General features: G+C 38.3%; 1 protein-coding gene across 2 annotated transcripts in view; it reads right to left on the minus strand.

Moving 5' to 3' along the window:
• erbin (erbb2 interacting protein) overlaps positions 1–10,291 on the minus strand; it is an 80,400-nt gene extending 70,109 nt beyond the window's left edge. For both annotated transcript variants that reach the window (XM_048174877.1, XM_048174869.1), the window contains exon 1: positions 9,863–10,291. The gene's annotated coding sequence lies outside the window, so the exon portion shown is untranslated. The remainder of the gene's footprint in view (positions 1–9,862) is intronic.

Raw genomic sequence — 10,291 nt, forward strand, 5'->3', positions numbered from 1 at the left:
CACACACACACACACACACACACACCTTACAATGGCTTTAACACAACTAGCTCCTCAATGCTCCAGATCAGGGTCTCTAGAATAAACTGAAAGTAGAAATGCAAAGTGCAAAATGACACCCACCCACCTGCTCTCTCTCACTCGTCTCATTCGCTCCGGTTAAACAGTGCTTGTATCGAGCATAATTTTATTACCTGTCATTCCTGCAGGTTTCGCGCTCACACCAAAAGCGCGTGCATCACTGATCTATTTAAGTAGAGGTCACAGGCTATTTCTCAGTCTCAAACATCTTTTGAGTCACAAGTACCAAAATGAGTGGCTTACTGCAGTTAAATGGTCAAATACATACAAAATTATGACAAAATGCCCGTCTTGGTGAGTATTCAGTTAAACAGTAATGTTTGGCACATTAAATAGTTGAGAAAGAGAACGCATGTTGCGCAACGGTATATTGGGTCCGTGCATAAACTCTTAAAGTGACAGCAGTCTAATATTCCTGCTGCTGTCGGTCATGTTAATCAAAGAACCAAAGACAAAGAAAATCACTTTCTGCTCTTGACTAAATGTGTTTTATAACTTTAATTCTAAGTATTAATCTGTATTCAATTTTTACAATGAAGACTATCCAGTATTATTTTACATTTGATTACTGTAATTTCTGTAGTATTTCTTACCTGAATAAAAAACCTACTCAACCTGAAAAACTAAGTTTCATAGAATGTCAATTATAGACAAAATCGGAATCGACAAAAATCGGTATCAGCAGATCACACTAACAAAAAAAAACAAAAAAACAAAAAACAGAAATCGGCCAAGAAAATTGCAATCGGTGCATCTCTAACTGAAAGTAATTGTCACATCACTTCCAGGCAAACCTTTTCCCTAGAAAATGTGTATTCATAATTGCCTGATTCATGTGTTGCATTCATTGGTTCCCAGTCCAAACCTGTGTGGTAGGAACTGGCTCCTAAGAATAGGAACCAATGAATGCAACACATGAATCAGGCAATTACGAATACACATTTTCCCAATACACCACAGTTAACGCACATGTTGTAGGAAAAAGGTTTGCCTGGAAGTGATGTGACAATTACTTTCAGTTAGAGACGCACCAATTGCAATTTTCTTGGCCGATTTCTGATTTTTTTTTTTGAATACACATTATCCCAATACACCACATTAACCAAGGCCAGAAACCTACTTGCACAAGTACACAAACGCAAATGTTCGTCCCACATCGCAAGCATGCGGCCTCGCTGTAGAAAAACAGCTGGCAACGTAAAAGAATAGTAGGCCATGACATCAAATTATATGAGCAACTTCATCTGAAAAGAAAGCTCTGCTCTCCAGGTAAGCAAAGAAGCATGTAATGATTTGTTGTACATTTTGACTCAAAGGAATTACATGGCCCACATAATTTCTTACAAGCATAATGCACTAAATGCAAACATGCGTGTCAGGCACACAATATTCAATCTTTCAGAGTGCCTGATCATATAGGCAGAGAAAACTTGTGTGTTTGTTCACCCAGTACAGTTGTACATGACAATGGCCTGAAGAGATGAGCTATGAAAATCTGTTTGGCTCAACAGTGTGGCTTTGCATATCACATTTCATGATGGTTGGCAGGATTCATTTTGTTAACTCAGCTACTGACCAGAAGTCATTAAAGAGGTTATTCACCGCTAGAAACTTGAACTAAAATTTTAAAGAAAATGAAAAATACAATAATAATACTTTATTTATTAATAATTAAGTATATAATACATCTAAGAGTACAGTACTATAATGAGTAGAAAAACAACATAACGTAACTTAGAATAGACATATTCAAAGTATTAATTTTTCACAGTATAAACTACATAGATGCCTGATAAATTTTAGGATGGATGGGCCCACGTGCATATTTCACTATCCACGAATGGAGGGGGGAAGAAAAGAGGAAAAAAAACCCCCAAAATTTGCTTACAAATATTAAAATAGGCTTCATTCTCTTTATGAAAAAAATTGAAATATTACTGACATATTTTAGAGGGATAAAATCTTTACAACAACATCAACAACAACCACCTGTTATCTTTAGTAACTAAACTTTACATGACGGATTTTCATTTTCATAAACTGAAACCTGTATATCCAGTCATACTGCAACACATGCTCCTGAGAAGTAACCACTGCAGCAGAAACCATGTCACCAGTGTTTACAATCATAACAAGCTCTTGGTCAAAAGACTATTTCTTGTTCTAATGAAATGTTTACCCAGCAGCCCAATGGCAACTCATTCTATATGAGAGTCATTTACGACAAGAAGTGGATGCGCAATATATAGAGCAGAGCAATCACATGATACCAAGTGTGGGAACAAAATCTATGGTGCTGTGAGGGGCTCTGAACGGGAGGGAATTTGCAGAAACACTCAGGGAAGAGATTCCCTCTCCCGCACTCTCATGATTTTAATGGAAACATTCCATAGCACTGACACGTACTGTAACTCTCTCTCACACACACACACACACACACACACACACACACACACAACGCACGGCCACACTGAAATGTATCTAGAATGTATCAGTCAAAATATTTTCTCTGTAGAAGAACATTTTTGAAGAGGTAAAGACGGGTTACGTGGAACACACAATAAATCTCTAATTGCACAGTCTGGAGTGAAGAGAATGAGTTTGACTCGATGCTTTATTTTCCATTGTTAAATCTTTGTCATTTGATCTGATTCTATTGAGCTCAACAGCTTTACTAAAGCAATAGAAAAAGCTGGAGAAGAATTCTTTTTTGTTTTCAGTCCACAAATGATTCTTTTGAGCTGGTTATTTGAGCGATTCGATTGAACTGATTCACGTATGCGCTTCAGATGATCAGTGCAATCGATCACCGATCGAAAGCGTGTCAAAATGACTATTTCCAAACTGTAAATGGTTAGTTCATCCAAACATTTAAATTCTGCATTTACTCTCATGTTGTTTTCACATGTCATGCAATCATTCGAATATGCGTTTACTTCAGTATATGCGCACTGTAATTTCTGTTCATCGTATAAAGCCATTGTGTCTCTTCAGAAGTCTTGGATTTAGATTAGACCACTTGAATTTTTTTTTTTTTTTTTTTAACAGTGCCTTTATGACATTTTTTTAATCTTTTTTAAGTTTTAGAGGAATGGACTTTTAAATGTAGGGACAGAAATCTCTCAGGTTTCATAAAAAAATATCTTCATTTGTGTTTGGAAGTTGAACAAAAGTCTTATAGGTTTGAAACGACATGAGGGTGAGTACATGATGACAGAATTTACATTTTTGGGTTGATTATACCATATAAATACAGTAAGCTGAGTCTTCCATAAAACGAACTCTATCGCAAATCATATCATTGACATCAATGATACATATCCTCACATTTTTATATTGCGATATCTAGAGCTGTTGTGGTGAAGGAATTTCCCTTGCTGTAATTTTGAGTGGCTCAATAGTGCAATATGCAGTATCACTGCCATATATACATACATAAACTCGAAGTGAAGTAAACAAATGTCAAAGAGAATGTCAAAATAAGGGATATAAATCTGACAATAAGATTGTAGAGCTATTGTTATATGTATAACAGGTAGTTCTGATCCTTACTGGACAAGAGACTTTCTGCTGATATTTCACAAGCAGAACTACTCATCTCTGCGCATTCCAGACGGGTTGTCAGTCAGTGCAGTTACATTGTTACACCATAAGGTGGCGGCAAGCCTTTAGTCGACTCCCAAATGCACCATGTACTCATCCATGTAGTGTATAAAAATTTTATACATTTATTTTATCATTAAACATCGGAGTCCGATTCCCCCTCCCCCTCCACAAAGTAATTAAAGCTGCGACAGTTGAGTGCATGAAGTGTTCAACATTCCACACTTTGTTTTTTCCCTTAATTTAGCGCATTATCCGGGTATTTAAAGTGCACTTTTTCTTTTAGGAATTTTCTGTCTTTTTTACTTACTTAATTTGTACTTAAAAACATCATAGAATAGTGCATAAGTACACGAACTGGGACCAAAGACTATAGAATAACACAAGACGTGTCACTCGTATTGTTTTGAATGGGAGAAAGTGTAACGCGCAATATGGCGGAATAAGTCCCGCCTTCTAAATAAGAGCCAATCGCCGACTGGTAAAGTCATCGCGTCACTTCAGCGACCGTTAGAATCACTGGTTTCTATAGAAACGGTCAGACGCGTTTACAGTATGTAAATGTAATGTAAATAATTTAATGCGTTTACAGTAATGTAAATTTAGGTCTGCGCATGCACATTAGCTTGATCCATCCTGAAAAATACAGTTTTTTTGTCTTGATTCGAGCGTTTAGAAACTAAATTTATGAGCCGGTTGTTGTTAGATTTGATTGGTGATTCCAAATATGAAATTTAATTGTAAGGTTGCGAACAGTTTTGGAGAATTTGATGTTTCCCCATTCAAAGAGACTGCATGATGCCCAGGATGCCCGAGAGGCGTTTCAAAGATGGCCGCCGAGTGAAATTACTTGTCTTAAAGGGGACTTTGCTAGGACGCACCTTTTGAGTGAGTCTTTAAACCGTTCATTCACAAACGTTCAAAAACGCTGAATCATTCAAAGAGAGATGTAATGAAATAAGCTGTTGAAATCATATTAACTTTTAGCACCACTTTAGAAAGCTCAGCTGACCAGGAATGTGTCGATGCTAAGACAGAGATTTTGCTATCCTTGGACACGACAACCTTTTTTCTCTCTCACATGACCTGTTTATGCTTGTTAAGTGCAAATCTACAGAGCCTCTGTACAAATAACCATGATACACATTATAATATCATTACTAACTTATGTAATATTCAGTACACATGCACAAAGTGTAAAACAAGAAGGGCATAACCTTACGAAAAAAGAAAACACGCAAATATCACGGTGCCCGTGGTCCTTGCATTCCTCTGCGGCTGGCTCGTCAATAGTGCGGTATTACAATATTGCGGTTATCGCGACAGCCCTAGCGATATCTCAATATAATGATGCATTGTTACATCCCTGCTGTCTACACAGCTAGACGAGACAACGATAAACTGATGCCTGTTACATTTCTGATGTACTTATAGCGTTCACGCTACTTCTGACAAAGAACAAATAGAATTGCAATGATCGCATCCTGTGTAGACAGTTTCAAAAATAAAGCTGTGAGGTGAGTGAATAACAAAAGAAAGGTACTGTGGCAGTTTTATACTATCAGATGGAATATCATCAAATATATAACGATACTGAATGATTACCATATTCATGCACCGTGGCAATTACAGAGTAATTGAAAGTAATCGTAAAGTACAGGTCCAATAAACTACAGGAGCACTGTTTGAGACGTAATTAAAAAACACTGCGATAAACTACATAAAATGCTGCAGGGAATTTTTTTTTTTTTTGAAAGACTCAAATGAATCAGTGTATCATGTGAAGTACAGCAGTATGAATAGCAGCCAATCTCTGAAGAGATCTGAAATGATTGTGTTGTCTGTACAATAAAGGTTCGGTTTGGACACGTGAGATAGAAAGACATCCACATCTTATAATATTCTCAATACAGAGAGCATTTCAGGTTCTGCTTTATAGTGGCTTGTTTCAACAGAAGCTCTTGTCTGTCAGAAGCTCCTTGTTGCTACTTAAACAAGAAAAAGCACTTTAGTTCAGACTCTGTTCAGAATTAAATACTCGCATAATGCTGCTTACTGTGCAGTAGCCTTATATACTGCATACAATTAAAAAAAAAAAAAAAAGATGTGCATTATGAAACGATTAACATACTGAACAGTAGTATGTTGTCATCAATGTTGTCATATAACACAATGTTGCATGCTGAATCCTGCAAACTGTGGTTACATTATAATGAAAAAATAAGTTTAAGGAAGAAATCGCAGGTGATATCACTTGTCAAACTGCAAAGAGAAGGTCATGTGGAGTGCAATGCATTGTGGGATACGACATTAGAATGATTCATGTCAGACACGCATGCACAAGATATAAATTAAACTATTTTTCTTCAACGAAGTTACACCCAGGTTTTATATTAAACTGAAAACATAACCTTTACACATTGCACAAGACCGTTAGCTCTCTTCTAAGTACAGAGCCATTTGAGCTGCACATTTATTACTCTTTATTTAGACGAGAGAATTCTTCTGTTTGCATTTCTAATACACCTGCACTGGAACTCCTGACTAAGCATCCAGCAGACGAGATCGCTTTATGAAATCACATGCCTTAATAAAAGAGCACAGGGTTTATCACATTTTGAAAATAACAGTTCAGGTCTGTTAAATAACTGAATCCTTGTGACTTATTCAAAGAGACCTCATTAATTGAAACGCTCAAAACAATCTGGTATTAACCTACAGACAAATCCTGAGCAGAATCTTTCCTGATTCAAGTTCACACTTGCCAGATCGGGTCCAATCTGTTTGTTGCTGGATGCAGAAAATAGGGATTAGCCATAAGGGAGATGAGCCGAGCAAGTGGCAATAATCTCCCTGAAGCCATCTTATCCTATTAGCTCCATTTATCACCTGCTAAAACGATCTGCTAGACCAACAACCATCAGCAGAGAACCCCGTTGATATCCTGGGTAAAATCAATGCAAATGCCCATAGGAACCAAAAACCACAAAGGAGCTCTCTTATATTTCAATTGTTTCTCCTCAACAGCAATGACATTAAATGGAATGTACCTTTGCTTAGGGGTGTGCGATATCACAATTTTTGATCGTGAATGATTAGAATGTCTCCGCGATCTGCATGATTTATCGCAGTTTTATCGCAAGCGATTTGGCAAATGCGATTATTTTATGCGCAGCTTGTCAGAGCTGTACGGCTCTGTGATCAGTAGTAAATGCTTCTCCATCTGAAAGCCAGAGGGCGCTCTTGTGCAGAAAATCCAAATATGCCCTGGCATAGAAGTAGACAACACACATTCCAGGAAATCCCTCTGGGCATCATACTATGGCTGTAGCTGAATAAACAGAACATTGAAACACTTTGATTAAACATGACTAATAAACACATGATTGACTTATTCTGTGTAAGAAGCCACATCATCTCACAGAAGGATGCTCAACTGTCATTATCAAGAGAGTTGGGAGTAAAAACAGTTGGGAGTTATTAAATGTTGTATTTTGTTGGACAAGATGCTTCTCATGCCTGGAAAGATGTTTAACGCGTGTTGCTTTTTCAAATGTACATTATAAGCGACTCAAACTCACAGAGCTTTCAGATGGATTAGCATTTGGAGCCATAATTCATTGACAAGCTGCGAATAAAAAATAAATAGCAGCCTTTGAGATTTCATAATCGCACTAAGAATTGCATTTAAGAGCGATTTCATTGTTATTTTTCGTACCGTGCAACCCTATGCTACAGTGCATTAAACCACACACGGTTTAGATAAACACAGTCAGTTATGTCTTGTTAAAAAAAAACGGATGTGTGTCTGTATATTAGATCCGTGCATGAGGTTTTAAAGGTGCTTTATGTAAGAATGACAGCTAGTGGTTGAAATGGGTACTGCAGTCCAAATTCAAAATATTGTTTGCCCCGCCCCCTCCTCCTCAGACTCCATGCACTCGTGGGTTGCCAGTTAGAAGACACGCAACAGGAGCGAGCTCAATTGACATTGGAAGGCGAGGAGACTTACACACTGTAAGATAATTAGTTGATATGAGTTGATAACGCGTTTTAATATGCTCCCGTTCATAGAGACTTTTAGATGGATGCTGAGGCTTTTTAGGTCAGGTTTGAATCTGCGATCTCTGACCCAGTTTGTTCGCTGGCTTCCATGGCTGCAATTCGCTGCATGCGTTTTCCGCCAATTGGCAACCCGGGCTGGCGAAATACTATTGGGTAAATTGGCAACGTGCGCTCTTGCCCAGACCGAAACAAAAACAGAAATTCCGACACGGAAAGCAAATTTCAAAGTAAAATAACTGGTTGTAGCAATGGTTTTCAGAGAAATGAGTCTGTTAACTAGGGCTGCACGATTAATCGCATGCTATTCTCACGCGCATTTCGTCAGTAAAGCCGGTTCCCTGATTACCGCTAAATCGCCATCACCTGTTTTTAAACAGAGCGCCTTTTAATAGACGGAGCCGTAGTTCACGGACAAGCCACGCATTATCGCGTTCATTATCGCAGGCGATTCATCTGCGATATGAACGCGATATTGCGTGGCTTTTCAGTGATCTACGGCTCTGTCTATTAAATGCTGCTTCATTTGAAAGCAGGTGATGGCGATTTAGCGGTAATCAGGGAACCGGCTTTACTGACGAAATGCGCGTGAGAATAGCATGCGATTAATCGTGCAGCCCTACTGTTAACTCAGTATGTTTAATAAATATCAAAAACTTACATAAAACACCTTTAAAGTGACAGCAGCCTAATAAACCTGATTCTGCATGTCCTTAATGTTTATCAAACAACAAAAGACAGAGAAAATCACTTATTGCTCTTCACTGAATAACTTCAGTAGCCTTAATATGAATCAGTGTATAATTTACACAGTGAAGTCTACATACTGTTTTACAGTATGTCAACAACGGTCTTAAAATAGGCATGAAACGTAAGTTCCGATAGCCTTTTCTTTCCTATTGTGACATATATCCGAGTGAAACGGCTTCTGGAACAAGAACAAATGTAGGGCAGGACATGATTTTTTCCGTGGGGAATTGATTGGATGGTTGTGCTTTGCTATTTGTCGATCTCATGTGAGTGACAGGTGGTCCTGTTGCTCCAAGAGGGAGGGGAAATTATTTTGATTAAAGATTAAGAGGCACGTGAATTGAAATAATAAGGAACTGAGAAGGGTTTATTTTGATTTCATGGTGACTAATGGTTTCTATTTCTCCTAATTAATTTTTACAAGGAAACTTGATAACATTGATGAAAAATGAGAACTATGAGAGTTAAACATCCAAGTAATGACATTTCCCTCAGGGTCAATTCTGATCGCATTTCTCACAATCCCATGACAGAGGATGCAGTACACCCATTCATTCCTTTATCATGAGATTGAACTGGGCCTAAAATGAGAATAAACACACACAGAGACGTTTGCAATCATTCCGGAACTCGAGTATCAGGACTGATTCACTGATTTCGATCATTACACTTTCAAAGCCTTTAATACCAGTGACAAACTAATCTGATCACTTAGTGAAAGGATCTGTTCACAGTAATCATCTGCCATCAACACAAACCCTGCTTTTACCTACAGAACCTGTTCCGAGCAGGAAGTGATTGTGAAACAAAGGCATGAAGCGTTAATGTACCTGCGTGATGATACACTGACAGTAAATTACTCATTAAACACAATATATGAGAGATTGCAGCAGATATGCCGCGTAAACCACACTGTCTTTCGATAGGAGACAGAATAGAAAACAGGATGTGTATGACAGAAGGTGGTTGATGTACTGCACCTGAACATTTAAACCTCATATTTGTCGATATTGTTAATATAACACCTTTTATGTTCATTCGAAAGCATTAAGCGTATTAAAATGTGATGTTTTGTGACATACACATGGGATAGCCGCCTAAACACAGTAAACATACTCACGTCTAGTCTCAGTCATGATACTCAATTCGTTATATTGTGAAAACCCGCTGGTGTATGAATATGTACACAAAAAAACAAAGCCCTAATCGCGTAATGCTACAGAAAACCTTCGGATTTCACACGTAGTGGGAACTGGAAAACAAATAAGCGTCTCTCGCCGTTCTTAGCATTATCTGGCTAACAGTGAGGAAGACAGAAAACACTGAGGCGAGACGCTGAAGGACAAATAAAATGTCTTGTACTCACCTTAAACTGAACCTTTCCGTTATTTTCCTTTCATTTACGAGGGATAAAAATCATTCAGCTAATCCATGAAGGTTAGTTCACGACTGGAGACACGGAAAAACATTACAAACCACGCGAAATACAGCGCTTGATGCTGGAAAGCCGAAGAAAGCTGCTGCTAGCTGAGCGAGCTAATGCATTCTTCACCTCACAGGCAGCGCGACGGAAAGTTGCCCACAGCTGCTTGGAAGTTTCCTAGCTGATACAAAAGAAAATGGTTCGACGAGACAATGGAATTAGGTCAAAAGTGTCCTTATAATAAAAAGAGCGACCAAAAAGGTCGCCGGGACAATTGATTTACATTGAGCCGCGGAGGAGCAGTCATTGAAGTGATGGAGCAGTGAAGCAGCGCTCAAGCACTGGATAGTCTGCACTCTGCACTACAGTTGT

This window comes from Megalobrama amblycephala, linkage group LG2 (genome assembly GCF_018812025.1).
Source record: "Megalobrama amblycephala isolate DHTTF-2021 linkage group LG2, ASM1881202v1, whole genome shotgun sequence".
In the NCBI taxonomy this organism is placed as follows: Eukaryota; Metazoa; Chordata; class Actinopteri; order Cypriniformes; family Xenocyprididae; genus Megalobrama; species Megalobrama amblycephala.